General features: G+C 42.6%; 1 pseudogene; it reads right to left on the bottom strand.

Moving 5' to 3' along the window:
- On the bottom strand, positions 1 to 27,712 carry LOC108719645 (annotated as a pseudogene).

Here is a 27,712-nt window from a genome sequence, read left to right as displayed (position 1 = left end):
TGAAAAAAAAATGTTTTCCCATGACAGTATCCCCAGTATACACCTTGGGGCCCCTAACAACAATTGGTTGAAACGGAAGCTTCAATGGAGAAACGAGTTCCTTAAGAATTAAACAAGCTTATGCCACATTCTGTGCATGAGAAAAGAAACCAGACTGAGACATATTCTTACATTCTGTGCATATGAAAGGTTTCTCCCCAGTGTGAGTTGTGTGGGGGGTAGAGACGATTTCTCTTATTAGAAAAGATGTTCCCACATACTGTACATGTTCTTTCTTCTATGTGAAGTTGTGTGTGTTGTTTTAGGATATTCTTATGAGAGAAATGTTCTCCAGAATCTGTACATGTAAATGGGTTCTCTCCTATGTGGACACTTATGTGAGAAGAAAGTCTGTCCTTTGTAGAGAAGCTTTTGCTGCAGTCTTTACAAGTGAAAGGTTTCTCCCTTGTGTGAATTGTGTAATGTCTGGTAAATTGGACCTTTTGAAAGGAAACATTCTCCACATTCTGCACAAGGAAATTGTTTCTCATCTGTGTGAATTATGTGATTATTGGAACTTTTCTCATATTCTGTGCACCTGTAAGGTTTCTCCCGTATGTGAATTCTCTGGTGTTTTCTAAGGGCACTGCTTTGCCTAAAACGTTTCCCGCATTCTTTGCACGTGTAAGGTTTCTCTCCTGTGTGAATAAGTTGGTGTTTTTTAAGGATTGTATTTTGGCTAAAACTTTTCCCACATTCTGTGCACATGAATGGTTTCTCTCCTGTGTGAGTTCTCAGGTGAGTATTAAGTTGGTATTTTCTTGCATATTTTTTATCACATTCTGTGCATGCAAATGGTTTCTCCACTGTGTGAAGTCTCAGGTGATAATTAAGGTGGGTTTTTGTTCTAAATGTTTTCCCACATTCTGCACATAGGTACGGTTTCTCCCCTGTGTGAATTTTCTGATGTTTTCTAAGGGTACTGCTTGCACTGAAACTTTTCCCACATTCTGTGCACATGAATGGTTTCTCTCCTGTGTGAGTTCTCTGGTGAGTATGAAGGTTCCCTTTCCTTGCAAATATTTTGCCACATTCTGTGCATGGGAAAGGTTTCTCCTCTGTGTGCATTTTCTGGTGTTCTTTAAGGACTTCTTTTAGCCTGAAACATTTCCCACATTTTGTGCATATAAATGGTTTCTCCTCTGTGTGAAGCTTCAGGTGGTTATTAAGGTGGGTTTTTGTTGTAAAATTGTTTCCACATTCTATGCACACGGAAGGTTTCTCCCCTGTGTGAATTCTCTGGTGTTTTTTGAGGTTTATATTTCGGCTAAAACGTTCCCCACATTCTGTGCACACAAAAGGTTTCTCCCCTGTGTGAATTCTCTGGTGTTCTTTAAGGCATTCTGTAAGCCTGAAACATTTCCCACATTCTGTGCACATGAATGGTTTCTCCTTGGTGTGAATTTGCAGGTGAAAATGAAGGTAGGATTTTGTTCTAAATGTTTTCCCACATTCTTCACACGGGAAAGGTTTCTCCCCTGTGTGAATTCTCTGGTGTTTTATGAGGGTACAGTGTAGCCTGAAACCTTTCCCACATTCTGTGCACGTAAAAGGTTTCTCTCCTGTGTGAATTCTCATGTGAGTACGAAGTTGCCCTTTCCTCGCAAATTTTTTCCCACATTCTGCGCATGCAAAAGGTTTTTCTCCTGTGTGAGTTCTCTGGTGTTCTTTAAGGACATCTTTTAGCCTGAAACTTTTCCCACATTCTGTGCATGTAAATGGTTTTTCCTCTGTGTGAAGTCTCAGGTGGTTATTAAGGTGAGTTTCTGTTGTAAATTTTTTCCCACATTCTGTGCACGCAGAAGGTTTCTCCCCTGTGTGAATTCTCTGGTGTATTTTGAGGTACATACTTTGGCTAAAACATTTCCCACATTCTGTGCACTCAAAAGGTTTCTCCCCTGTGTGAATTCTCTGGTGTTCTTTAAGGGTTTTTTTTAGCCTAAAACTTTTCCCACATTCTGTGCACTCAAAAGGTTTCTCTCCTGTGTGAATTCTCATATGAATATGAAGGTTACTATTGTTTGCAAACGTTTTCTCACATTCTGAGCATTTGACTTGTTTTTTTTCAGAGAGAAGTTCATTCTGGGAGTTGGGAATGTTCATTGTAATGATGGTGATTCTGAGTCTGATACAGATGTTTCTTTCCAATGTGAGGATTTGCTGGTGTTGGAGAAGTTGCACAGTCTAATGGTCTCTTGTCTTTATCCAAAGAATCACAATCATTGGCTTCTGGGGCTTCTCTACCTCTTCTTTATTGACACTAATTATACAGTTGTCTTTCCTTATTTCTAAGGAGATGATTTTGCTTTATGGCTGAGATTCCAGCTATCTGTATAACATTCAATCATAGGCGCCCATTGAAGCACTGAGTTAGAAGTACTTAATAAATATGTCCTACAAGTTTTAGGTCCTGTGGGGCCAAGTATGACACTGTTCACACTGAAACACAGAACAGAAGAAACGTTATGATTTATACCCTCCATACATGGGGCAGATATTGGAATATCTCTTAAGAGAACGGGGAAGTGTCAGGTGACATATATAAAGCCAATGAGAAAACATTGCACATTCTCCAGATTCCTTATGTAGAGCCTGTGTTGTCCCTTGTTCCCTCACTACAACTCCCAGCATGCCCAGAGAGCACACAGGGCCTGTAGCTGAGCAGAGCCATTTTGGTGCAGCATGTCTTTGGCTAAACACTATGGCTGATTAGAACATAATGGGGGGCATTAGATTGGATCAGTAGCACTGGCTCAGAGCTTTGTGCAGAGCAGCAGTGTGACATCCAATCATTTACCTCTCACTTCCCGATTCCCTGGGACTTCCTTTTCCACAGATTCTTCCCCCAATCCTCACATCAGCTTCCCAGGCTCCTAGTGTTCTTGTCACCAGTCAGTTTGGGGCCAATTCATCCCGGGGCCAGTGGCTAGAGTCTCTGCCAGGAGCACTGCCATTCACATGTGGCAGTTTATGAGAAACAAAACTCACTGCCTGTTCTGTGTGTGTAACTGCCACAAAATGCTGCTCTGGCTCCTCCCCCAAAGGAGACAGAAGCTTCATGGTCCTAGTGCTGCTTTGATTTTCCACTATTCAAATAACTTGTTAAGAACCCGGCAAAATATTGATTTGATTTGTCTGTGGCACAGGGGGTTGTGTGCTGGTAGGGTTGACACCTTTGCTGGAGGCTAAACCCAAACAAAGTGGGTGGGGAAGATAACATTGGGGGTTGGGCAGTGATGTTGGGGTGGGTTTGATGACATTAGAAGCAGGTACAATGATGTTGGTGGAGTTATGTCAAGTTTTCTGAAAGTTTTGAATGGATAGCCCTTTGAAAAATGTAAATGTTCAATTGAATTTCACATGGGTAGCAACCTTATTTCTATCTATATTCTGCCTGATGAGTCAGTCCAATCCTTTAATTACTGGTATGGGATCTGTTATACAGAAATCAATAATCTGAAAGCTCTGAAATACAGCAATGCTAATTTAGAAAACATTTTTAGAAAATTTTTGCTTTGCTTTTTCTGTTTCTGTTATAAGAAATCAACTACAAGAAAATAACGAAGCCATGTTACGGTCAGTATCTTAGTATTTAAATGTTTATTTACTGGCCAGATTATTGGTCAGGTTTCACAAGGCCAAAAACCCTACAGAAAGTTGAGACCCGAACAGGCCTCAGAAAAACCGAACTGTTTGGGTCAAAACCCTACATCAGCGAGGAGCAGATTTACTACAGGACGGCTGCAGCGGTTGGATAGGACGATACACAGAGCTACAAATCACAGTGGGATTATATACCCCAGGCCTGGCACGTGCAGCTGTGTGTGGGAGATCGGCATCATTCCCCGACTGGGGCAAATACGTGCAATGCATTGAGTTGGTGGAACTTTCCTGGGATCTTGTTAAATCGTATCCGTTATGTTGTATCAGCCGTAGGTTTTCCATCAGGATTATGTGTGCTCATGGGGGCAGCAATGCCCGTGTAGCCTCCTCCTGCCTCCGAAGTCGCCCTGTAGTAACTTTGCTCCCTGCTGAGGTAGGGCACGACTCCCAGGGAGCTGGGGCTGGACACTGGGTAGTGTGCCTGCATGGCTCCTCCGCCTTCTCCTGCAGCAGTGCGCACTGTCAGCCCCGGGCACACTCAGATGGGCACAGCGATGGGGAGCAAGTGGCATGGACACCCCACTGATCCGGCTCTCCCAGTACCTGCTGCTGCTGCTCCTGGGAATAGGGGAAGCGCTGCAGACTCTGGGAAGCAACGTTTGGCCCACCCGGCTCCGGACCTTTGGCTCTGTGGCAGATGAGCAAGAAAGAAGGATTTTTAACTTACTGAAAAATCTTTTTCTAGACGGCCTGGACTGTCAGTGCAGACACTATGGGGTTAAGTATCCACCTCCGGAGGCAGGACAGAAGAATAAACTTTCGGCTCCACCCTCCACATATATACAGATGCTCCTCCTGTATTCCACAGTTTTTATTCTTCATTTTAGTATGGAGGAGAATCAGTAGAGACATGCAAGCCATGCACAACAACAGTAGTAACATGTTAACAAACAAACTTAAAACATATGCAGGGTGGGGCTTACTGCACGGACAGTCCAGGCCATCTAGAAAAAGATTTTTTTCGGTAAGTTAAAAATCCTTCTCTCTCTAGACCGGCCCTTCCTGTCAGTGCAGACGCTATGGGGACGTCCAAAAGCTGGTCCCCCGTTTGGGTGGGTATAAAAATCACTAGTGCCGCTCTGCAGCTTGTAGTACTTTTCTACCAAAAGCTGCAGGGGTTGAATGAAAGTCATGTAGTCTGTAAAATTTGGCAAAAGTTGAGAGTGAGGCCCAAGTGGCCACTCTACAAATTTGTTCAGGTGTAGCTGAATTATAGAGAACCCGAGAAGTACTTAGTGCTCTGGTGGAATGGGCTTTGACCTTAAACGGTCTGTGTTTGTTACTGAGATCGTAGGCACATTTTGTTTATTGTGTCTACCAGCCATCTAGCAATTGTCCCTTTTTGAAGCTGGTGATCCTTTGTTTCTACCATAAGTGACTAGAAAAAAAACATTTTTTCTATAGGGCTTGGATCTGTCTAGATAGTATCTAATTGCCCTGACAACATCTAGTTTATGTAGTTCATTCTCCTTCACATTAGAGGGCCTTGGGCACAGTGAAGGGAAGTTGATCTCCTCGTTTATATGAAAGGAGGAGACCACCTGGGGTGTAAAGGATGGAATTGTTATGAAAACTGCCCTGTCTTAGTGCAGTATGAGCCATGGTTCTTTCTGGGAGAGGGCTGCCATATCCAAAACCTGTTTTGCTGATGTAATTGCATAAGAGAAACGTCATTTTCCAAGTAAGGAACTTAATGGGACAGGACGCTAATGGTTCAAAGGGGGGACCCTGTAATGCCGTTAGCAGTTGTAGTAAGGTCCCAAGGTGGTGTGGGATCTCTAAAGGGAGGCCTAACTTTGCCTATCCCCTATAGAAATTGTATAAGTTCTGGTTCTCTAGCCCACTGGTGTTGGAGCAGCAGAGAAAGAGCTGAAACTTGACCCTTGAGAGTGGCTAAGGAGAGTCCCAGTTGGAAACCCTGAGTGAGAAATTCCACAATGGTTGGTAGGGAAGCTTGGCACCATGGTCTGCTTTTGGCATCGCACCACTTTATGAATGTTTTCCAAGTCATATGATAAGCATTAGTTGTGGACTGTTTTTTGGCCTTCAGGAAGATGTCTGTGGCCTGCTTTGACAAACCCTTGGAACACCATATTTCAGATTCAATAGCCATGCCGTCAAATGTAGACACTGTAAATTGTCGTGTTTTACTGGTCCGAGTTAGTAGGTTGTGCCTGAGAAGTAGCCTCCATGGAGGAGCTACTAAAATATTCACAATCTCTGAGTACCATGGTCTTCTCTGACAATCTGGGGCGATGAGAATGGTTTGCGTTCCCTCCTGTCGTATCTTGCGGATGATCCTTGGTATGAGGGCAAGTGGTGGAAATGCGTAGACTCTGTTGAAATTCCACGGTATGACTAAGGCGTCCACGAATGCTGCCCCGGGTCCTGAGACCTGGCACATTATGTAGGCACCTTGCAGTTGTGTCTTGACGCCAACATGTCTATGTCTGGTGTTCCCCATTTGGACACGATCTGTTGGAAAACTTTGGAGTGGAGCTCCCACTCTCCATGGTGTATTTGTTGTTGGCTGAGGTAATCTGCCTCCCAGTTCAGAATTCCTGGTATGAATATCGCTAAGAAGGCCGGGACATGGGACTCCGCCCAGTCCAGTATATGCGTCACCTCTGGAGCCCTGGAGCTGCGAGTACCGCCTTGTTTGTTTAGGTAGGCCACTGCTGTGGTGTTGTCGGACTGAATTCTGAGAGGGTGAACCGTCAGTTCTTGTGACCAATAAAGGATGTCATTCCTGATCGCACTGATCTCTAGTACATTGACAGGCAGCTTTGCTTCCTCTGGTGACCAGATGCCCTGGCCATAGTGCTCGCCTGGCCACTGTGGTGTCGATGCTGGTCTTTGCTGCCAGCTTTATCATATCCATAGCTGGGGCTAGCTATGGGGCTAGACATAGTCAATTTCCCAGCTGCCCCAAGTCATGTGACTTGTGATCTGATAAACTTCAATCACTCTTTACTGCTGTACTGCAAGTTGGAGTGATATCACCCCCCTCCCTTCCCCCCCCCCCCACATCCAAACAAAAGAACAATGGGAATCAGATAACAGCTCCCTAACACAAGATGCCTGGTAGATCTAAGAACAACACTCAATAGTGAAAACCCATGTCCCACTGAGACACATTCAGTTACATTGAGAAGGAAAAACAGCAGCCTGCGAGAAAGCATTTCTCTCCTAAAGTGCAGGCACAAGTCACATGACCTGGGGCAGCTGGGAAATTGACAAAATGTCTAGCCCCATGTCAGATTTCAAAATTGAATATAAAAAAACCTGTTTGCTCTTTTGAGAAATGGATTTCAGTGCAGAAGTCTGCTGGAGCAGCACTATTAACTGATGCGTTTTGAATTACAATGTTTTTGCCCATGACAGTATCCCTTAAAGCTGGTTCTGTGACCGCTTGGTTGTGGCCTTTTTGGCTTTAGGTGTAGAGATGGTAGTAGTCATCTCATTCCTGAGATCTTCTAGCACATTGTCTGTATCCATCATGGATCTGTGTGATAGAGACAAATATGACTAAATCACTCTAGATCCCCTGTACTGGTATATAGAAGTAGCTGGCACTAGTAATACATTAGAGTAATATATATAGCATGCCCAGTATAGCTTTTCCTACAGGCATTAATACTATATGAAACAGGCTGTCTGCTGTGTATAGTGGAAAGGGACAGTCAGTGTGCTTGTATAGATTGTAGACTGAAACAGGTTCTGGTTTTATGCCAATCCCCAGTATCTGTGAATGAAGAAACAGCTGCCTTGCTGCATGTATTGGAGCTCCTTCCTACAATGTGCGCTGTCAGAAAAAAAACTTAGATGGGGCCCGCGTGCAGTACGTTATGTACGTCTTTTGGGGCCCAGAATTAAGCGCGCCGTAATGGCGCCGGTTGTTGACCCGGAAGAGTGGTAGTTGCTCTTTTGGCGGTTCACTTCTGAATGCGGAATACGGTTGCTGTGAGTGCGGAGAGGTGTGCTCCTGAAGGCTCCGTTCCTCTCAGCGCAGAAAATAAGGGGAACACTTTTGGTAGCCTGCAGCAGTAGTCGTCTCTGAGAGACTTTACTGTGCTCTTGGAGTCAGGAAGAAACCTAGCGTTTTAAGCTCCCTGCACCCAATAGTCACCTCTGCTAGACTTTACTGTGCGAGTAAAAAAAATCCAATCTTCTTTTGCACCCAGTCCTGTAGAGTGGTATGTGGGCTAACCTGAATGAATACAAATCCAGAAGAATTTTTGTATAATATAAAGAATAATAATAAAAAAAAAATATATATATATATATATATATATATATATATATATACTGTCCTAACCTCCAGCAGGACAGAAGGAAAAACTGTGGAATACAGGAGGAGCATCTGTATATATGTGGAGGGTGGAGCCAAAAGGTTATTCTTCTGTCTTGCCTCCGGAGTTGGATACTTAACCCTATAGCATCTGCTACAGGAAGGGCCGGTCTAGAGAAACTCAGTTCCCTCGTAGCCCTGGTATGTGACAGTGCGAGAGTGGGAGGCAGCAGTGAAGGTGAGGTGCACTCAGGCGCTGGCAGGCTCGGGCACATCGGGAAAACTTTGCCCACAAACCCCACTACAAACCCTGCTCGACCAGCCAACATTCGTACAGCTTCGGCCATGCCTGGCCAGAGCCTAAGAGCGGAGCCTCATCCTCCTTCACACGCTGTCACTAGAATAGCCAGGGAGGAGAAATCGAGCACTGCAGGAAGGATTGTCTCCCTGTCACCATTTTGAAGAGGAGCGGAAGTGGAGTTTCGGTAAGTTATTTCTTAATAAAGGCTTTGCAATCTAAAAGTTTAATTTGTCTTGGTGTTTATTTTTCATTGTATACCAACAAATTTTTTTAAAAATGTTTTTGATTTTACTGTTCCTTTAAGTGCACGCAGAATTATGGGGGAGCGGAGGAGATGGGGGAGTCTACTGATGGCAGGAATATGACAAGATTTGAAGCAGAGACAGTCGTGTAACCTGACAAATAAATATATATATATGTGTGTGTGTGTCACACAGGGATGGTGGGTGACTGGGATGGTGGGTCACTGAGAAAGGAGATTGGAGACCCCAGAAATGACTGTATTCTGTATCTTCACAGATTCTTCCACATGGAAACAGCACAATGAGAGTCTCCACTGCACCTGGCACTCACTTTTGGGTATATACCTGCCCCTTCACTTCACAACTCTCTGATTATTAAATATCAGTAATGCAGACGGGCTGTTATAAGCTCACAATCTGTATTTCTTACACCCACACACAGAATAGCTGTCCTCCCACTATACCTAGGGCCGCAACATTCTGATATACTTCAAAAGTAATTAACTTTATACAACTTAACACAACTTATGCAAATACATAACATTTCTCCCCTCTATTATTCTTCAAAAACCTGGAAACATTATAAAATACATAGTCAGCCAGATGCCTAGGTAAGTTGTTGGTGTGAGTTGAACTTCTGAATTTCTCTGGCCCATTCAATAAGGGTTGGAGTATTGCCTGATGTGTTTCCTGGTATTAATAGCTGTGGAATCACATTGGTGTCTCATTCCAGAAATGGCAGTTAGAAACAGTCAGTGTCTTACCCCTATGAAGGCTCAGGAACTGGTTCTATACTGCTCCCATGTCAAGTAGATCCATCCTGTAATTTGTAGGTTACTGGTCCCAACTCACTGTGGATCTGAATGGGGTCAAATAATATGAGTTCAAATTTTGACCTTGTTGAGGGCTTTCTTATTTTAACCATTTCACAGCATTCAAGGAGTTCTTCACCTTCCAACACTTTTTTCAATTCAGTTTGGTTCAGCTTGCTAAATAAAAACTTTTTTCAATTACTTTCTATTTTCTATTTGCAACGAAATTCTAATATTGAAGTTTAAAGTTTAATTTTTAACCTTCTTGTTAGAAATGTGTTGGCCGGCTCCTGCACAAAATCTTTGGGTCACGGGCAGGTCCGGGTTGAGCTCTTCTCCTGATATCCCTGCCCACGACCTAACACTGCCGGCTTCTGGCTTCCGGCACCTACTAAACTAACTACAACAACTTAACTGAAATAGGTGTTTGGAAGATGAACGAAAAAAGGGTGCCAAAGTCTCAGTGTACAGACTGCTTGGAAAGAAGCTGGTGTCCACACCAATTGAACATCTTTTTAAGTAAAGCACATAATTGTGTTTTGATTTCTGCATATTCAGCTACAAAACAAACAGTTTATGAATCACAGAAAAGCAGCATGTTCTGCTCTATCTTTTGGCTCAGGTCATTGATGCATAGTCTCAAGACTGGATTCCAGGTCCGGCCTGAGAATTAAAATAGGCCCTGCCATTTCAGGTACACAGAGGCCCAATCAGCCTACATAGAGGCCCAAACAGTCCCCACCAGCCCACTAAATAGTGACTTTCTATGGGACCTTATAGCAGCCCTTCTGGCATTTGCCAGAACCCACAGATTGCCAGTCCGGGCCTGCTGGATTCTATGGGTTGAATACCCTGGGATGAGAGTCTTTGACTCACAAAATCAACTTCAGTTTATGCAAAAACATTAAACCATACAAAATCAGAGGCCCTAAACATTTCACTCCCCCAACCCACCATGAAGCTTCTGAAATGGAAATTTTGACTTTAAATAGCAACACACTACTATTCACTACCTAGGAAAATGATATCCCTCAAAACACCACCACAACGTATCAACACAATTACATTGGAAAATGGCGAGAGAAACCCTACTAGAGAAACCCTACAACACTGGTCAAAACTGGACCTCTCCTTGTTCGGTAGAATACATGCATTTAAAATAACCCTTTTACTATTAACTATAACATCTGTTCAGGGCGTTACCCATTCCAACTCCTGAACGCGTCATTATTGCCATGCAGAGGAAGGGATTTCAGTTTATTTGGGCAGATAAATATCCTAGAATTACCAGGAAGACCATGTACAGGACTAAATGACATGGAGGACTGAGCATCCTAAATTTGTTATACTATTACAGTATATAGCGGCTCAACTGGTCCCTCTTGTCCATATACATGCTACTGTAACCCCCAAATAGGTTACTATATTGAAACACCGATTAAATCCCCATGTGCCTTATTTTTGTGACCTTCTGTCCACCGCCCAGAAATCACAGATCCCTTTCTAATTCACTCCCTAAATATCTAAGACAGGTACAAATACCCAGCTAAACTTATCAAGCAAACCTTACCAGCAGCACTGAAATTAGGAAATCCCCTATTCCCCCCCCAGGACTATATCATAAATCATTTAAATGGCGGACAGAAAACGGCTTAACCGTCTACATTTCTATTCCATATCAGCTATAAAACGTGGCATCGGATTGAAGAAGCCTATAGTCCATAGTCCACCACTCTCTGACATTATTGCTATCAGCAAATAAACCACTTTATATGTACATTTAAAAAAGACCTCTCCATCCCTCTCATATTTTGAGACTACCTGCAACAAATACCCATACTCAAAGGGCTTAATCTCCATCCTATATCAAAAGCTACTTGAAATTAATGTAAACGCTCCACCACCTTATATGACAGCATGGGTCAAAGACCTCAATAATACCATCAATGGAGAAACTTAGTCCCAGATATGGGACTCTTCAGCACGCTGCTCAAGAAATATATCATTATAGAAACAGCATATAAAGTAGTAGCTCGTGGTAAATGGTTCCCACATGCCTACATAGGATTAATCCCCAAAATAGCGAGGAATGCTTTAGGTGGTGAGGCTGTACAGGGTCGGTGCTACATATCTGGTGGGAATGTCCCAAAGGCCAAACATTTTGGATTGAGTTTATAATTATATATTCATTGACACAAACTAACCTCAGGAAGGACCCACAGCAAGCTCTATTGAACATTAAGATTCCAAACGTCAACAATCATATGAGAATATTGATCATGTTTATTTTCTTAGCAGCAAAAATCACAATTGAAAAGTTTTGAAAAAAACTTTTTATTCCCATTTCTCACTTCAAAAAAAAAAATAAACTGCATCGTGATTAATAAAAAAACTGACAAGCATACTGGTGGATAGACATGAACAATTCAGGAAGATCTGGGAGCCATGGTACATATACGCTGGAACCAATTTCCCCGAAAACATTCCTAGTATAAAATAGTTCAACTTTAAAAACAGAGGAAAATAATTACATTTCAAAGACAGAGGAGGAGAATAAAAAGGTTCAGAGATGTTTCCTTCCCCAAAAGGACACTAAGCACCATAAATACATAACATTAGTCCTTCCTACAGACAGTTGCCTCTTGGTAGACTTCCTGGAACAAAAATGTCTAAATTCTCTCTTGTAATTACTGGTTACACTATGGCAGCTGATAAGTACAGGGCCCAGTTGCTACTCCCTAACCTGGACACTAATATGGCACAAGTTATGTGGATAATGAAGCAGTAATTCTTAATGAATCAGATGAACGTGAGTGTAGGACTGGGATGACTTTGACATAGTTGATGGAATATATTGCAATATATGGACAAACAATCCCTGTTTTGGTTAAAAGGATGGGAATTTCAGTAGCTTAATACACAGAATGTATTGGTGCCCCTAATATATTGATAATGGATGAGTGCAGAGGATACACACAGTCCCAATTCTGCCAAAACTCGGAATATATCAAAAGCCCCACCCATTTTCTGACTTGCACTTTCCCACCCCTGCTTGTATCACATTCAAGTGATATTAGCGGAACTGGGATTGTGAACACCAATCTCCATGTGCAATACTTTTATTTATAGGCTTGATTGTGTTCAGCTGTTTTTTTGTGATGATTTGCTCGTGTTTGTGAAACGTTTTCTGCACTTTTTTCATTTGGGGGCAACTTAATACGGGAATACAGCTCGTGGTCGCTGAAACAAGAAAGTAAAAGAGAAGTAACGGCTCCGTAATCTTACACTTTGTCATTTAATAAAGTCCATATAATTCCATTGCTACTCATTAAATGTCATCATCGCACCACACACATAAACATTCCAAAAGCAAATTCTTTTTGTTAACAGCTGGTTGCAATTTTATCCCCTGTATTCCCAGGGAAAGACATACACCCCCAAAGTCACACATCCTAGGTGACCCGTTATTAGTCCATTGTCACCTGGGTGTCTGGGATTTGGCCAACAAAGAGCCTGGGGCCTCAGTCAGGAAAAAATGGACCATGCGCCCATGGCCCTAGTCATGCTCTATTATACATAATCACCTGCCCAGGATTTGCCATGGAAGCTTCAAAGGGGAAATTAGTTCCTTAGGGATACTGGGATCCTGTCATGGGAAAAATCTTTTTTCAAAATGAATCAGTTAATAGTGCTGCTCCAGCAGAATTCTGCACTGAAATCCATTTCTCAAAAGAGCAAACAGATTTTTTTATATTCAATTTTGAAATTTGACATGGGGCTAGACATTTTGTCAATTTCCCAGCTGGCCTTGGTCATGTGACTTGTGCCTGCACTATAGGAGAGAAATGCTTTCTGGCGGGCTGCTGTTTTTCCTTCTCAATGTAACTGAATGTGTCTCAATGGGACCTGGATTTTACTATTGAGTGTTGTTCTTAGATCTACCAGGCAGCTGTTATCTTGTGTTAGGGAGCTGTTATCTGGTTACCTTCCCATTGTTCTGTTGTTTGGCTGCTGGGGGGGGGGAGGGGGGTGATATCAGTCCAACTTGCAGTACAGCAGTAAAGAGTGACTGAAGTTTATCAAAGCACAAGTCACATGACTTGGGGCAGCTGGGAAATTGACAAAATGTCTAGCCCCATGTCAGATTTCAAAATTGAATATAAAAAAAATCTGTTTGCTCTTTTGAGAAATGGATTTCAGTGCAGGATTCTGCTGGAGCAGCACTATTAACTGATTCATTTTGAAAAAAAAATGTTTTTCTTCCTATGACAGTATCCCTTTAACAATTAAACAAGCTTATGCCACATTTCTGTGCAAGTGAAAGGTTTCTCTCCTGTGTGGGTAATCTGGGTCAAGCAAAAATAGTTGTTTTATTGAATTTGTTTGAAAATGTTCTTCTAGTGAGAATTGTATAATGCCGTTGAAATTTGACCTTTATCAAGAATCATTTGTCACATTCTGTACATGGGAAAGTTTCCATTTCATGTGAATTCTCTGGTGATTGTTAAAGTTCATCTGTATATGCTGGAGACTGGCCTCTGATAAGAAATGTTCGCCACATTCTGTACATGGGAACGTTTCAGTCCTTGTGTGAATTCTTTGGTGCTTGGTAAGGTTTCTCATGTTAGAAACTGTTGGTCACATTCTGTGAATAGAAAAGAACAGGGAGAGGCATATTCTTACATTCTGTGCATATGAATGGTTTCTCCTCAGTATCAGTTGTGAGGGGGTAGAGAAGGTTTCTCTCATTAGAGACTTTCCCACATACTATACATGAAATTATTTTTCCTTCTGTGTGACGTTGTATGTGTCGTTCAAGGTTCTCCCTACGAGACAATTGTTTCCCACATTCTGTACATGTAAAAGCTCCTGTGTGGACACTTATGTGAGTAGAAAGTCGGCCCTTTGTAGAGAATTGTTTCTCACATTCTGTACATGCATAAGGTTTCTCCTTAGTGTGAATTCTCTGGTGTTTTTTAAAGGCATTCTTTACAGTGAAAATTTCCCCACATTCTGTGCACAGAAATGGTTTCTCCTCCGTGTGAATGCTCAGGTGTTTATTAAGGTGGGTTTTCGTTGTAAATTTTTCCCCACATTCAGTGCATGTGAAAAGTTTCTCTTCTGTGTGAATTCTCCGGTGTTTTCTAAGGGTACAGCTTAGTCTGAAACTTTTCCCACATTCTGTGCATATGAATGGTTTCTCTCCTGTGTGAGTTGTCTTGTGATTATGAAGTTGATATTTTCTTGCAAACTTTTTCTCACATTCAGTGCATGCGAAAGGTTTCTCCCCTGTGTGAGTTCTCAGGTGTTTTCTATGGGTACTTTTATCACTGAAACTTTTGCCACATGTTGTGCACTTGTATGGTTTCTCTCCTGTGTGAATTCGCATATGAATACGAAGGTTCTTTTTGTCTGCAAATGTTTTCCCACATTCTGTGCACAGGTGTCTCTCCCCCGTGTGAATTTTTTGGTGAACTTTAAGTGTTTCCAGTAGGGTGAAATGTTGGTTACATTCTGTGCACTTGAAAGGTTTCTCTCCTGTGTGAATTCTCTGGTGTTGTTTTAGGGCAATGCGTAGACTGAAGCTTTTCTCACATACTGTGCACTTGAATGGTTTCTCTCCTGTGTGCGTTATCATGTGTTTATGAAGGTGGTGTTTTCTTGGAAATGTTTCCCCACTTTCTGTGTATATGAAAGGTTTTTCCCCTGTGTGAATTCTCTGGTGTTTTCTGAGGGTACTGTTTAGCCTGAAACATTTTCCACATTCTGTGCACTTGCATGGTTTCTCTTCAGTGTGAAGTCTGATATGAATGTGAAGGTCACTTTTTGTTGCAAATTTTTCCCCACATTCTGTGAACATAAATGGTTTCTCCTCCGTGTGAATGCTCAGGTGTTTATTAAGGTGGGTTTTTGCTGTAAATTTTTCCCCACATTCAGTGCATGTGAAAGGTTTCTCTCCTGTGTGAATTCTCTGGTGTTTTCTAAGGGTACAGCTTAGTCTGAAACTTTTCCCACATTCTGTGCACATGAATGGTTTCTCTCCGGTGTGAGTTCTCTGGTGATTATGAAGTTGATATTTTCTTGCAAAAGTTCTCTCACATTCAGTGCATGGGAAAGGTTTCTCCCCTGTGTGAGTTCTCAGGTGTTTTCTATGGGTACTTCTATCACTGAAACTTTTCCCACATGCTGTGCACTTGTATGGTTTCTCTCCTGTGTGAATTCTCATATGAATATGAAGGTTCTTTTTGTCTGCAAATGTTTTCCCACATTCTGAGCATTCGGATTGTTTTCTTACTGAGGGAAGTTCCTTCTGGGAGTTGGGAATGTTCATTGTAATGATGGTGATTCTGGGTCTGATACAGATGTTTCTTTCCAATGTGAGGATTTGCTGGTGTTGGAGAAGTTGCACAGTCTAATGGTCTCTTGTCTTTATCCAAAGAATCACAATCATTGGCTTCTGGGGCTTCTCTATCTCTTCTTTATTTGATGCAAATAAAAAGGAAAACAATTAATTAAATTATCATTCATTGTAAAAAATGTGTGTTATGAAATGTGTTCTTTGGTTTTGTATTTCAGTTACCAGAGTATTTATTTTTAAAATATAGTTTATCGGTAGAGTCATCACAATGAGCCCATGACTAAGTGGTATAAGGAGGAAACATGTAAGGCTGTCTCTGTAATGGGTACAGAATAAACGGACATTGATTTTACTTCTCTGCTCACTGAGTGTCTGCTCACAATATACACAACTCAATCTGCTCCCCCAGCTGAAGTCTCAGGCCACTGTACCTGCTCCTCCATGTGAACTTGATGAGTTGTGGCCAAAACCTTTATCCAATCATAGTCCTCACAGTAATTCACGTTTGTGTAAATAAAGGTTCTGTCCCAGTGGCTGCACAGATCCTATCTGATCCCCATTGTAAGCAGCAGTCCTGTCCTGCTTTATGGCAGCTGAGATTCTAGCTATCTGTATAACAGAACATTCTGTCCCAGTGGCTGCACAGATCCTATCTGATCCCCATTGTAAGCAGCAGTCCTGTCCTGCTTTATGGCAGCTGAGATTCTAGCTATCTGTATAACAGAACATTCTGTCCCAGTGGCTGCACAGATCCTATCTGATCCCCATTGTAAGCAGCAGTCCTGTCCTGCTTTATGGCAGCTGAGATTCTAGCTATCTGTATAACAGAACATTCTGTCCCAGTGGCTGCACAGATCCTATCTGATCCCCATTGTAAGCAGCAGTCCTGCCCTGCTTTATGGCAGCTGAGATTCTAGCTATCTGTATAACAGAACATTCTGTCCCAGTGGCTGCACAGATCCTATCTGATCCCCATTGTAAGCAGCAGTCCTGTCCTGCTTTATGGCAGCTGAGATTCTAGCTATCTGTATAACAGAACATTCTGTCCCAGTGGCTGCACAGATCCTATCTGATCCCCATTGTAAGCAGCAGTCCTGTCCTGCTTTATGGCAGCTGAGATTCTAGCTATCTGTATAACAGAACATTCTGTCCCAGTGGCTGCACAGATCCTATCTGATCCCCATTGTAAGCAGCAGTCCTGCCCTGCTTTATGGCAGCTGAGATTCTAGCTATCTGTATAACAGAACATTCTGTCCCAGTGGCTGCACAGATCCTATCTGATCCCCATTGTAAGCAGCAGTCCTGTCCTGCTTTATGGCAGCTGAGATTCTAGCTATCTGTATAACAGAACATTCTGTCCCAGTGGCTGCACAGATCCTATCTGATCCCCATTGTAAGCAGCAGTCCTGTCCTGCTTTATGGCAGCTGAGATTCTAGCTATCTGTATAACAGAACATTCTGTCCCAGTGGCTGCACAGATCCTATCTGATCCCCATTGTAAGCAGCAGTCCTGCCCTGCTTTATGGCAGCTGAGATTCTAGCTATCTGTATAACAGAACATTCTGTCCCAGTGGCTGCACAGATCCTATCTGATCCCCATTGTAAGCAGCAGTCCTGTCCTGCTTTATGGCAGCTGAGATTCTAGCTATCTGTATAACAGAACATTCTGTCCCAGTGGCTGCACAGATCCTATCTGATCCCCATTGTAAGCAGCAGTCCTGTCCTGCTTTATGGCAGCTGAGATTCTAGCTATCTGTATAACAGAACATTCTGTCCCAGTGGCTGCACAGATCCTATCTGATCCCCATTGTAAGCAGCAGTCCTGCCCTGCTTTATGGCAGCTGAGATTCTAGCTATCTGTATAACAGAACATTCTGTCCCAGTGGCTGCACAGATCCTATCTGATCCCCATTGTAAGCAGCAGTCCTGCCCTGCTTTATGGCAGCTGAGATTCTAGCTATCTGTATAACAGAACATTCTGTCCCAGTGGCTGCACAGATCCTATCTGATCCCCATTGTAAGCAGCAGTCCTGTCCTGCTTTATGGCAGCTGAGATTCTAGCTATCTGTATAACAGAACATTCTGTCCCAGTGGCTGCACAGATCCTATCTGATCCCCATTGTAAGCAGCAGTCCTGTCCTGCTTTATGGCAGCTGAGATTCTAGCTATCTGTATAACAGAACATTCTGTCCCAGTGGCTGCACAGATCCTATCTGATCCCCATTGTAAGCAGCAGTCCTGCCCTGCTTTATGGCAGCTGAGATTCTAGCTATCTGTATAACAGAACATTCTGTCCCAGTGGCTGCACAGATCCTATCTGATCCCCATTGTAAGCAGCAGTCCTGTCCTGCTTTATGGCAGCTGAGATTCTAGCTATCTGTATAACAGAACATTCTGTCCCAGTGGCTGCACAGATCCTATCTGATCCCCATTGTAAGCAGCAGTCCTGTCCTGCTTTATGGCAGCTGAGATTCTAGCTATCTGTATAACAGAACATTCTGTCCCAGTGGCTGCACAGATCCTATCTGATCCCCATTGTAAGCAGCAGTCCTGCCCTGCTTTATGGCAGCTGAGATTCTAGCTATCTGTATAACAGAACATTCTGTCCCAGTGGCTGCACAGATCCTATCTGATCCCCATTGTAAGCAGCAGTCCTGTCCTGCTTTATGGCAGCTGAGATTCTAGCTATCTGTATAACAGGACATTCTGTCCCAAGCAGGCTACTGACACAGTGACAAAGAAGTAGTTAATAAAAATCTTATTCAGAAATTGTAAAGAGCCCTAAAAAGCTGAATCTGTGGGGTCAGATATGACATTCCAGACAGTGAGACACAGAAGAGCAGAAAATGAAGGCACAGCAGATGCAGATTATACATCATTTACCCTCCATACATGGGGCAGATATTGGAATATCTCTTAAGAGAACGGGGAAGTGTCAGGTGACATATATAAAGCCAATGAGAAAACATTGCACATTCTCCAGATTCCTTATGTAGAGCCTGTGTTGTCCCTTGTTCCCTCACTACAACTCCCAGCATGCCCAGAGAGCACACAGGGCCTGTAGCTGAGCAGAGCCATTTTGGTGCAGCATGTCTTTGGCTAAACACTATGGCTGATTAGAACATAATGGGGGGCATTAGATTGGATCAGTAGCACTGGCTCAGAGCTTTGTGCAGAGCAGCAGTGTGACATCCAATCATTTACCTCTCACTTCCCGATTCCCTGGGACTTCCTTTTCCACAGATTCTTCCCCCAATCCTCACATCAGCTTCCCAGGCTCCTAGTGTTCTTGTCACCAGTCAGTTTGGGGCCAATTCATCCCGGGGCCAGTGGCTAGAGTCTCTGCCAGGAGCACTGCCATTCACATGTGGCAGTTTATGACAAACAAAACTCACTGCCTGTTCTGTGTGTGTAACTGCCACAAAATGGAGCTCTGGCCCCTCCCCCCAAGGAGGAAGAAGCTTCATGGTCCTAGTGCTGCTTGGATTTCTGTGTTGAAATATTTCAGTTGGTAACAAAGTCCCAGAATGCACCTCTGCTGTGTTCATTCACCGAAATGGAACCAATTCAGCCCATATATTTTGTATGGATAAATCAGCTGAAAATGGCCAATAGCAGCGCTGAAATCTAGCGAGCCCAGAGCCAGGCCAAGTAGTATTGCCCCCCTTTATATGGCAGGGGAGAAACACTGTGTCACTGTCCTTAATTGCACTCAGACTTGTAGCAGAATTATGGGGGAGCGGAGGAGATGGGGGAGTCTACTGACGGCAGGAATATCACAAGATTTGGAGCAGTGACAGTCTTGTAACCTGGGAGCTAAATATTAATATATATAAACAGTATAACCCTGAATTTATGTTCCTTGATGTAACATTTTTCTGCATTTTATCTGTTTTCTGTGCAGTCCCCACATTCTCACTACATTCCTGTGGGTGTTATTTCCATGTTTAACATTTTCCCCCCAGATTTTACATCATTTTATTAGCTCTGTCCTATTTTTAGAATAAAACCCTGTTACTTTAAGATGTAAGGCTCCTGAAACTTTCCCTCACTGTGTGTTTGGTCCATATTCACTCACAGCATGGCTGCCCCGCCCCTCCAGTGTCACAAGAGAAAGCCAGTGAGGCGCAGCAGTGCTGGAAAGGGAGACGGAGGAGGAAGGAAATGTGACCGTACAGGCAAAAGTGAGACGCTGTGCTGGGGAAGAACATGTGACATGTGAGCAGTGCTGGAGAAGGAAGTGCTGGAAATGTGACCATACAGGCAAAAGTGAGGAGCTGAGCTGGGAAGAAGCAGGAGAGAAGAAAGATGTGAGTTGGAGCAGGAGGGGGAGGAGCTGTAATGTGAAGGTGCAGGAAGGACACAAGTGGTGAGTGAGTGTTGCTGGAGTAATACTTGTGTTTTCAATAAAGTCATCACTCCTGTACTTATTTCCTTTGTATACTTTACATTTAACACATTTCCCTGAGAAACATAAAATGGGTGTTGTAGTGTATATAAGTGTCACACAGGGATATATATATATATATATAGATAGATAGATATATATAAGTGTCACGCAGGGATGGTGGGTACATTGAGAAAGGAGATTGGAGACCCCAGAAATGACTGTATTCTGTATCTTCACAGATTCCTCCACATGGAAACAGCACAATGAGAGTCTCCACTGCACCCGGCACTCACCTTTGGGTATTTACCTGCCCCTGTACTTCACAACTCTCTGATTATTATATATCACTAATCTGTATTTCTTACACCCACACCCACAATCGCTTCTATTCTCAAGGCTGCAACATTTTGATGTCCTTTAAAAGCAATTACTTTATACAACTGAACACAACTTATACGAATACATAACCGTTTCCCCTCTATTATTCTTCAAAACCTGGAAACCTTATAAAGTACATAGTCATTCAGACGCCTAGTTAAGTTGTTGTTGGGTTGGGCTAAACTTTGGTGAATTTCTCTGGCCCATTCAATTAGGAGTGAAGTGTTGCCTGGTGAATTTTCTACTATTTGTGGATGTGCAACCACATTGGTGTCTCATTCCAGAAATGGCAGTTAGAAGTAGTGTCTTACCCCTATAAAGGCTCAGGAACTGGTTCTATTCTGCTCACATGCCAAGTAGATCCATCCTGTAATTTGTAGGTTACTGGTCCCAATTCACTGTGGATCTGAATGGGGTCAAATAATATGAGTTTAAATTTTAACCTTGTTGTGGCCTTTCTTATTTTAACCCATTTTACAGCATTAAAAGGGTTGTTCACATTTCAACACTGTTTTCAGTTCAGCTGGCTTCAGCTTGCTCACCAGAAATAAAGACTTTTTACTTTCTATTTGCGACCAAATTCTAATATTGAAGTTTAATGTTTAACCTTCTTGTTAGTGATGTGTGGGTCGGCTCCTGCACAAAAACTTTGGGTCACGAGCAGGTCCGGGTTGAGCTCTTCTCCTGATATCCCTGCCCACGACCTAACACTGGCGGCTTCTGACTACCAACACCTACTAAACTAACTACAACAACTAAACTGAAATAAGTGTTTGGAAGATGAACAAACCCTTTAAGGGTAATTGTCTTGGCTTTTGTTTAAAATCACGTTAAGCTTTTGTTTTACCTTGATCTTCCCTTGCTCGCAACTCTGTGTGTTCAGTTACTTCTATCTGTGGCCATAAATATATTAGAGAGGCAGCTTACGTTCTATCATCAGTTTTGCTTAGAGACAGTGGCGGGCCAAGCCAACCGGGCGCTCTAGGCGACCCGGGTGGCCACCGCGCTCCCCTCCATGCTCTCTACCGTGCTCCCCTCCGCAATCGCTCGCACGGTCGTGCGCGCTCCTGAAACCATTGTGCGCACACATGCGCACAACGCCGGAAAGGAGAGTTTTACAGCGCTGGAGGCAGAGCAAATCGACCGAGGGGAGTGGTGAGAGGCGGGGAAAGTGACTGGGGAGATGAGGTAAAGCGTTTGAGGGGAGGGAGGCGGGGAGGAGCAGCGAACATGGACTAGGGGTAGGCAAAAGTCAGGTACCTGCCCAGCACCCCCCTTTCGTTGCGCCCTAGGCAGGTGTCTCTTCTGCCTACCCCTAGTTCCGGTCCTGCTTAGAGATTGACCAGTTGTGCTATGTGGTACTGTAGATAAAGCCCTGATAACCAGAAGACCTTCATGCAGATGTAAAAGTCCAAATATGAGTTTGAGTCCCAGGAAAATTAGGTATCCCCAAAGTCCAGCAAATCTTAGGCTCTCCTCTGCCTGATCAAAAATTATTTTCTTTAATAACCGGATTGCTGTGTTCCTCCAAAAACAACGTTTCCCAAGGACGGGGAAAACAGAAAAGATTATATAGTGTAGTATTTCAGTGTAAGAATATCTCACCCTTTGTGAGTTAAGTGCCTTATTGTTTAACACCTTGTGAATAACACTCCTCACATATCAATTAACATGCGGCGTGTACGTGTTAAAAAGACCTCACATCTATATGTGTTGCCTATTTATAGTGTGGTTACAATTAACACATAAACTATTGTATAATCAGGAGTCCAGTAGCCTAAGGCAGAGCCAGAGGGACATGCCCCAGTTCAAAAGGCCATCAACCCACAAAAATGTATATCAAAAGATATATGTCCCAAGGCTCATCTTCAGTAAAAATAAATATTTTTCACATTTTTAAAAAGTATTGATACATACTGACCCCCACATGGCCCACCTTACGCATTTCACACCCTCCGGCACTTAGTCATAGGTGTCTCCTAGACATGGGCCATGTGGGGTCAGAATGTATCATAGTACTTTGTAAAAATGTGAATAATAAATATGTATTTTTACTGAAGATGAGCCTTGGGACATATATCTTTTGATATCAATTTTTGACAATTAACACATACTCCAACTATACAAAGTCCCCAATAATGAAATTCTTTGGACACGTAACTTGCGAGTGGGTAAAGGGAAAATAGCCACAAACCACTGAATTCCTAATGTCTCCAGTGGTATAGAATACTCACAAGTGAGGCATAAATAAATGTGAACTCCTTTCCGTACTTGAACTCCTCCTCCTTCGTTATTTGGGTGAAGAGAAAAAACAGCGTGTGCAGAAACGCTTTAAAACTTTTTAATAAATAATAAAAACACACTCACAAACGAGTTCTTGGTAAATCGCATTAAAAGTTTCAGTGTAAGTCCCCAATTTCTCTATGGCTCCTCGGCGTCCCTCAGAGCTCAATCAGTCTTGCCAAAGGGTGCTTCTGCAACTCACAAGCGTGGTCTCGCTAACGCGTTTCGCCTGAACTGCTTCTTCCTTGAGCAACCAAGGAAGAAGCCATTCAGGCAAAACGCGTTTCGACGCTGTTTTTTCTCTTCACCCAAGTAACATCATGCAGATGTACCTAAAGTCCATTCTTTAAAGTTTCATTAAAATATACCACAACTCCATTGGCCTGTGGATGGTATTGAGGTGTTAGAAGTCCCCACCATTAAAACCAAAGACAACATCTTTCCATCCCCCTCATATTTTGAGACTACCTACATACCCATACTCAAAGGGCTTAATCCCTCCCTATTCTATATCACGGCTACTTGAAATTAATGTAAACACTCCATTACCTTATATGACAGCATTGGTCAAAGACCTCAATAATACCATCAATGGAGAAACTTAGTCCCAGATATGGGACTCTTCAGCACGCTGCTCAAGAAATATATCATTATAGAAACAGCATATAAAGTAGTAGCTCGTTGGTAAATGGTTCCTACATAGGATTAATCCCCAAAATAGCGAGGAATGCTTTAGGTGGTGAGGCTGTACAGGGTCGGTGCTACATATCTGGTGGGAATGTCCCAATGGCCAAACATTTTGGATTATAGTTGATAATATTATATATTCATTGACACAAATTAACCTCAGGAAGGACCCACAGAAAGATGAAGAAACATTAAGATTCCAAACATCAACAATCAAATGAGAATATTGATCATGTTTATTTTCTTAGCAGCAAAAATCACAATTGGAAAAAACTTTTATTCCCATTTCCCACTTCAAGGACAAAATGAACTGGATCGTGAGTAATAAAAAACTGACAAGCGTACTGGTGGATAGACATGAACAATTCAAGAAGATCTGGGAGCCATGGTACATATAGGATGGAACCAATTTCCCAGAAAACATTCCTAGTATAAAATAGTTCAACTTTAAAGACAGAGGAAAATAATTCAACTTTAAAGACAGAGGAAAATAATTCAACTTTAAAGACAGAGGAGGAGAATAAAAAGGTTCAGAGATATTTCCTTCCCCAAAAGGACACTAAGCACCATAAATACATAACATTAGTCCCTCCTACAGACAGTTGCCTCTTGGTAGACTTCCTGGAACAAATATGTCTAAATTCTCTCTTGTAATTACTGGTTACACTATGGCAGCTGATAAGTACAGGGCCCAGTTGCTACTCCCTAACCTGGGCACTAATATGGCACAAGTTATGTGGATAATGAAGCAGTAATTGTCAATGAATCAGATGAACATGAGCGTAGGACTGGCCAGACCAGGGATGACTGAGGTAGTTGACCATCTTGAATATATTGCAATATATGGACAAACAATCCCTGTTTTGGTTAAAAGGATGGGAATTTCAGAAGCTTAATGCACAGAATGTATTGGCGTCCCTAATATATTGATAATGGATGGATAAACAGTCCCAATTCTGCCAAAACTCGGAATATATCAAAAGCCCGACCCATTTTCTGACTTGCACTTTTCCACAACTGCTTGTATCACATTCAAGATGAAGAGAGGATAAACCCCCCAAAACGTTGATCAATTGGTGATATAACAATAAAATGAGGGGCACTGTCTACTGTTCTGGCCAACAAAGAGCCTGGGGCCTCAGTCCGGAAAAAATGGCCCATGCGCCCATGACCCTAGTCATGCTCTATTATAAATAATCACCTGCCCACGATTTGCCATGGAAGCTTCAAAGGGGAAATGAGTTCCTTAACAATTAAACAATCTTATGCCACATTCTGTGCAAGTGAAAGGTTTCTCTCCTGTGTGGGTAATCTGGGCCAAGCAAAAATAGTTGTTTTAGTGAACTTGTTTGAAAATGTTCTTCTAGTGAGGATTGTATAATGCTGTTGAAGTTTGACCTTTTTCAAGAAGCATTTGTCACATTCTGTACATGGGAAAGTTTCCCTTTTTATGTGAATTTTCTGGTGTCGTATAAGGTTCATCTTTATAGAGAATCGTTTGCCACATTGTGTGCATGGGAATGGTTTCTCCCCTGTATGGGTAATAAAATGCTGCTGGAGACTGGCCTCTGATGCTTTGGTGCTTGGTAAGGTTTCTCATTTTGGAGAACTGTTGGTCACATTCTGTGAATAGAAAAGAACAGGGAGAGGCATATTCTTACATTCTGTGCATATGAATGGTTTCTCCTCAGTATCAGTTGTGAGGGGGAAGAGAAGGTTTCTCTCATTAGAGACTTTCCCACATACTATACATGAAATTATTTTTCCTCCTGAGTGAAGTTTTATGTGTTGTTCAAGGTTCTCCCTACGAGACAATTGTTTCCCACATTCTGTACATGTAAAAGCTCCTGTGTGGACACTTATGTGAGAAGAAAGACGACCCTTTGTAGAGAATTTTTTCTCACATTCTGTACATGCATAAGGTTTCTCCTTAGTGTGAACTCTCTGGTGTTTTTTAAGGGTATTCTTTACATTGAAACTTTTCCCACATTCTGTGCACATATAAGGTCTCTCCCCAGTGTGAATTATCTGGTGTCTTTTAAGGCTTGACTCTGTTAGGAAACCTTTCCCACATTCTGTGCACAGGTGTCTCTCCCCTGTGTGAATTTTTTGGTGAACTTTAAGTGTTTCCAGTAGGGTGAAATGTTGGTTACATTCTGTGCACTTGAAAGGTTTCTCTCCTGTATGAATTCTCTGGTGTTGTCTTAGGGCACTGCTTAGGCTGAAGCTTTTCTCACATACTGTGCACTTGAATGGTTTCTCTCCTGTGTGAGTTCTCATGTGTTTATGAAGGTGGTTTTTTCTTGCAAATCCTTTCCCACATTCGGTGCATATGAAAGGTTTCTCCCCTGTGTGAATTCTCTGGTGTTTTCTGAGGGTACTGTTTAGCCTGAAACATTTTCCACATTCTGTGCACTTGCATGGTTTCTCTTCTGTGTGAAGTCTGATATGAATGTGAAGGTCACTTTTTGTTGCAAATCTTTTCCCACATTCTGTGCACATAAATGGTTTCTCCTCTGTGTGAATGCTCAGGTGTTTATTAAGGTGGGTTTTTGCTGTAAATTTTTCCCCACATTCAGTGCATGCGAAAGGTTTCTCTCCTGTGTGAATTCTCTGGTGTTTTCTAAGGGTACAGCTTAGTCTGAAACTTTTCCCACATTCTGTGCACGTGAATGGTTTCTCTCCTGTGTGAGTTCTCTGGTGAGTATTAAGTTGATATTTTCTTGCAAACGTTTTCTCACATTCAGTGCATGCGAAAGGTTTCTCCCCTGTGTGAGTTCTCAGGTGTTTTCTATGGGTACTTCGATCACTGAAACTTTTCCCACATTCTGTGCACTTGTATGGTTTCTCTCCTGTGTGAATTCTCATATGAATAAGAAGGTTCTTTTTGTCTGCAAATGTTTTCCCACATTCTGAGCATTTGAATTGTTTTCTTACTGAGGGAAGTTCATTCTGGGAGTTGGGAATGTTCATTGTAATGATGGTGATTCTGAGTCTGATACAGATGTTTCTTTCCAATGTGAGGATTTGCTGGTGTTGGAGAAGTTGCACAGTCTAATGGTCTCTTGTCTTTATCCAAAGAATCACAATCATTGGCTTCTGGGGCTTCTCTACCTCTTCTTTATTTGATGCAAATAAAAAGGAAAACAATTAATTAAATTATCATTCATTGTAAATGTAATGTGTGTTGTGAAATGTGTTCTTTGGTTTTGTATTTCAGTTACCAGAGTATTTATTTTTAAAATATGTTTTATAGGTAGAGTCATCACAATGAGTCCATGACTAAGTGGTATAAGGAGGAAACATGTAAGGCTGCCTCTGTAATGGGTACAGAATAAACGGACATTGATTTTACTTCTCTGCTCACTGAGTGTCTGCTCACAATATACACAACTCAATCTGCTCCCCCAGCTGAAGTCTCAGGCCACTGTACCTGCTCCTGTACAGCCTGTGTTGTCCCTTGTTCCCTCACTACAACTCCCAGCATGCCCAGAGAGCACACAGGGCCTGTAGCTGAGCAGAGCCATTTTGGTGCAGCATGTCTTTGGCTAAACACTATGGCTGATTAGAACATAATGGGGGGCATTAGATTGGATCAGTAGCACTGGCTCAGAGCTTTGTGCAGAGCAGCAGTGTGACATCCAATCATTTACCTCTCACTTCCCGATTCCCTGGGACTTCCTTTTCCACAGATTCTTCCCCCAATCCTCACATCAGCTTCCCAGGCTCCTAGTGTTCTTGTCACCAGTCAGTTTGGGGCCAATTCATCCCGGGGCCAGTGGCTAGAGTCTCTGCCAGGAGCACTGCCATTCACATGCGGCAGTTTATGAGAAACAAAACTCACTGCCTGTTCTGTGTGTGTAACTGCCACAAAATGCTGCTCTAGCTCCTCCCCCCAAGGAGGCAGGAACTTCTTGGTCCTAGTGCTGCTTGGATTGTCCAGTATTGAAATAACTGTGGCACAGGGGGTTGTGTGCTGGAATATTTCAGTTGGTAACAAAGTCCCAGAATGCACCTCTGCTGTGTTCATTCACCTAAATGGAACCAATTCAGCCCATATATTTTGTATGGATAAATCAGCTGAAAATGGCCAATAGCAGCGCTGAAATCTAGCGACCCCAGAGCCAGGCCAAGTAGTATTGCCCCCCTTTATATGGCAGGGGAGAAACACTGTGTCACTGTCCTTAATTGCACTCAGACTTGTAGCAGAATTATGGGGGAGCGGAGGAGATGGGGGAGTCTACTGACGGCAGGAATATGACAAGATT

Source organism: Xenopus laevis, chromosome 6S (genome assembly GCF_017654675.1).
Source record: "Xenopus laevis strain J_2021 chromosome 6S, Xenopus_laevis_v10.1, whole genome shotgun sequence".
NCBI classification, from domain to species: domain Eukaryota; kingdom Metazoa; phylum Chordata; class Amphibia; order Anura; family Pipidae; genus Xenopus; species Xenopus laevis.
Note: the sequence above shows the minus strand (reverse complement) of the source record. Positions and strands in the feature narration are given on the sequence as shown.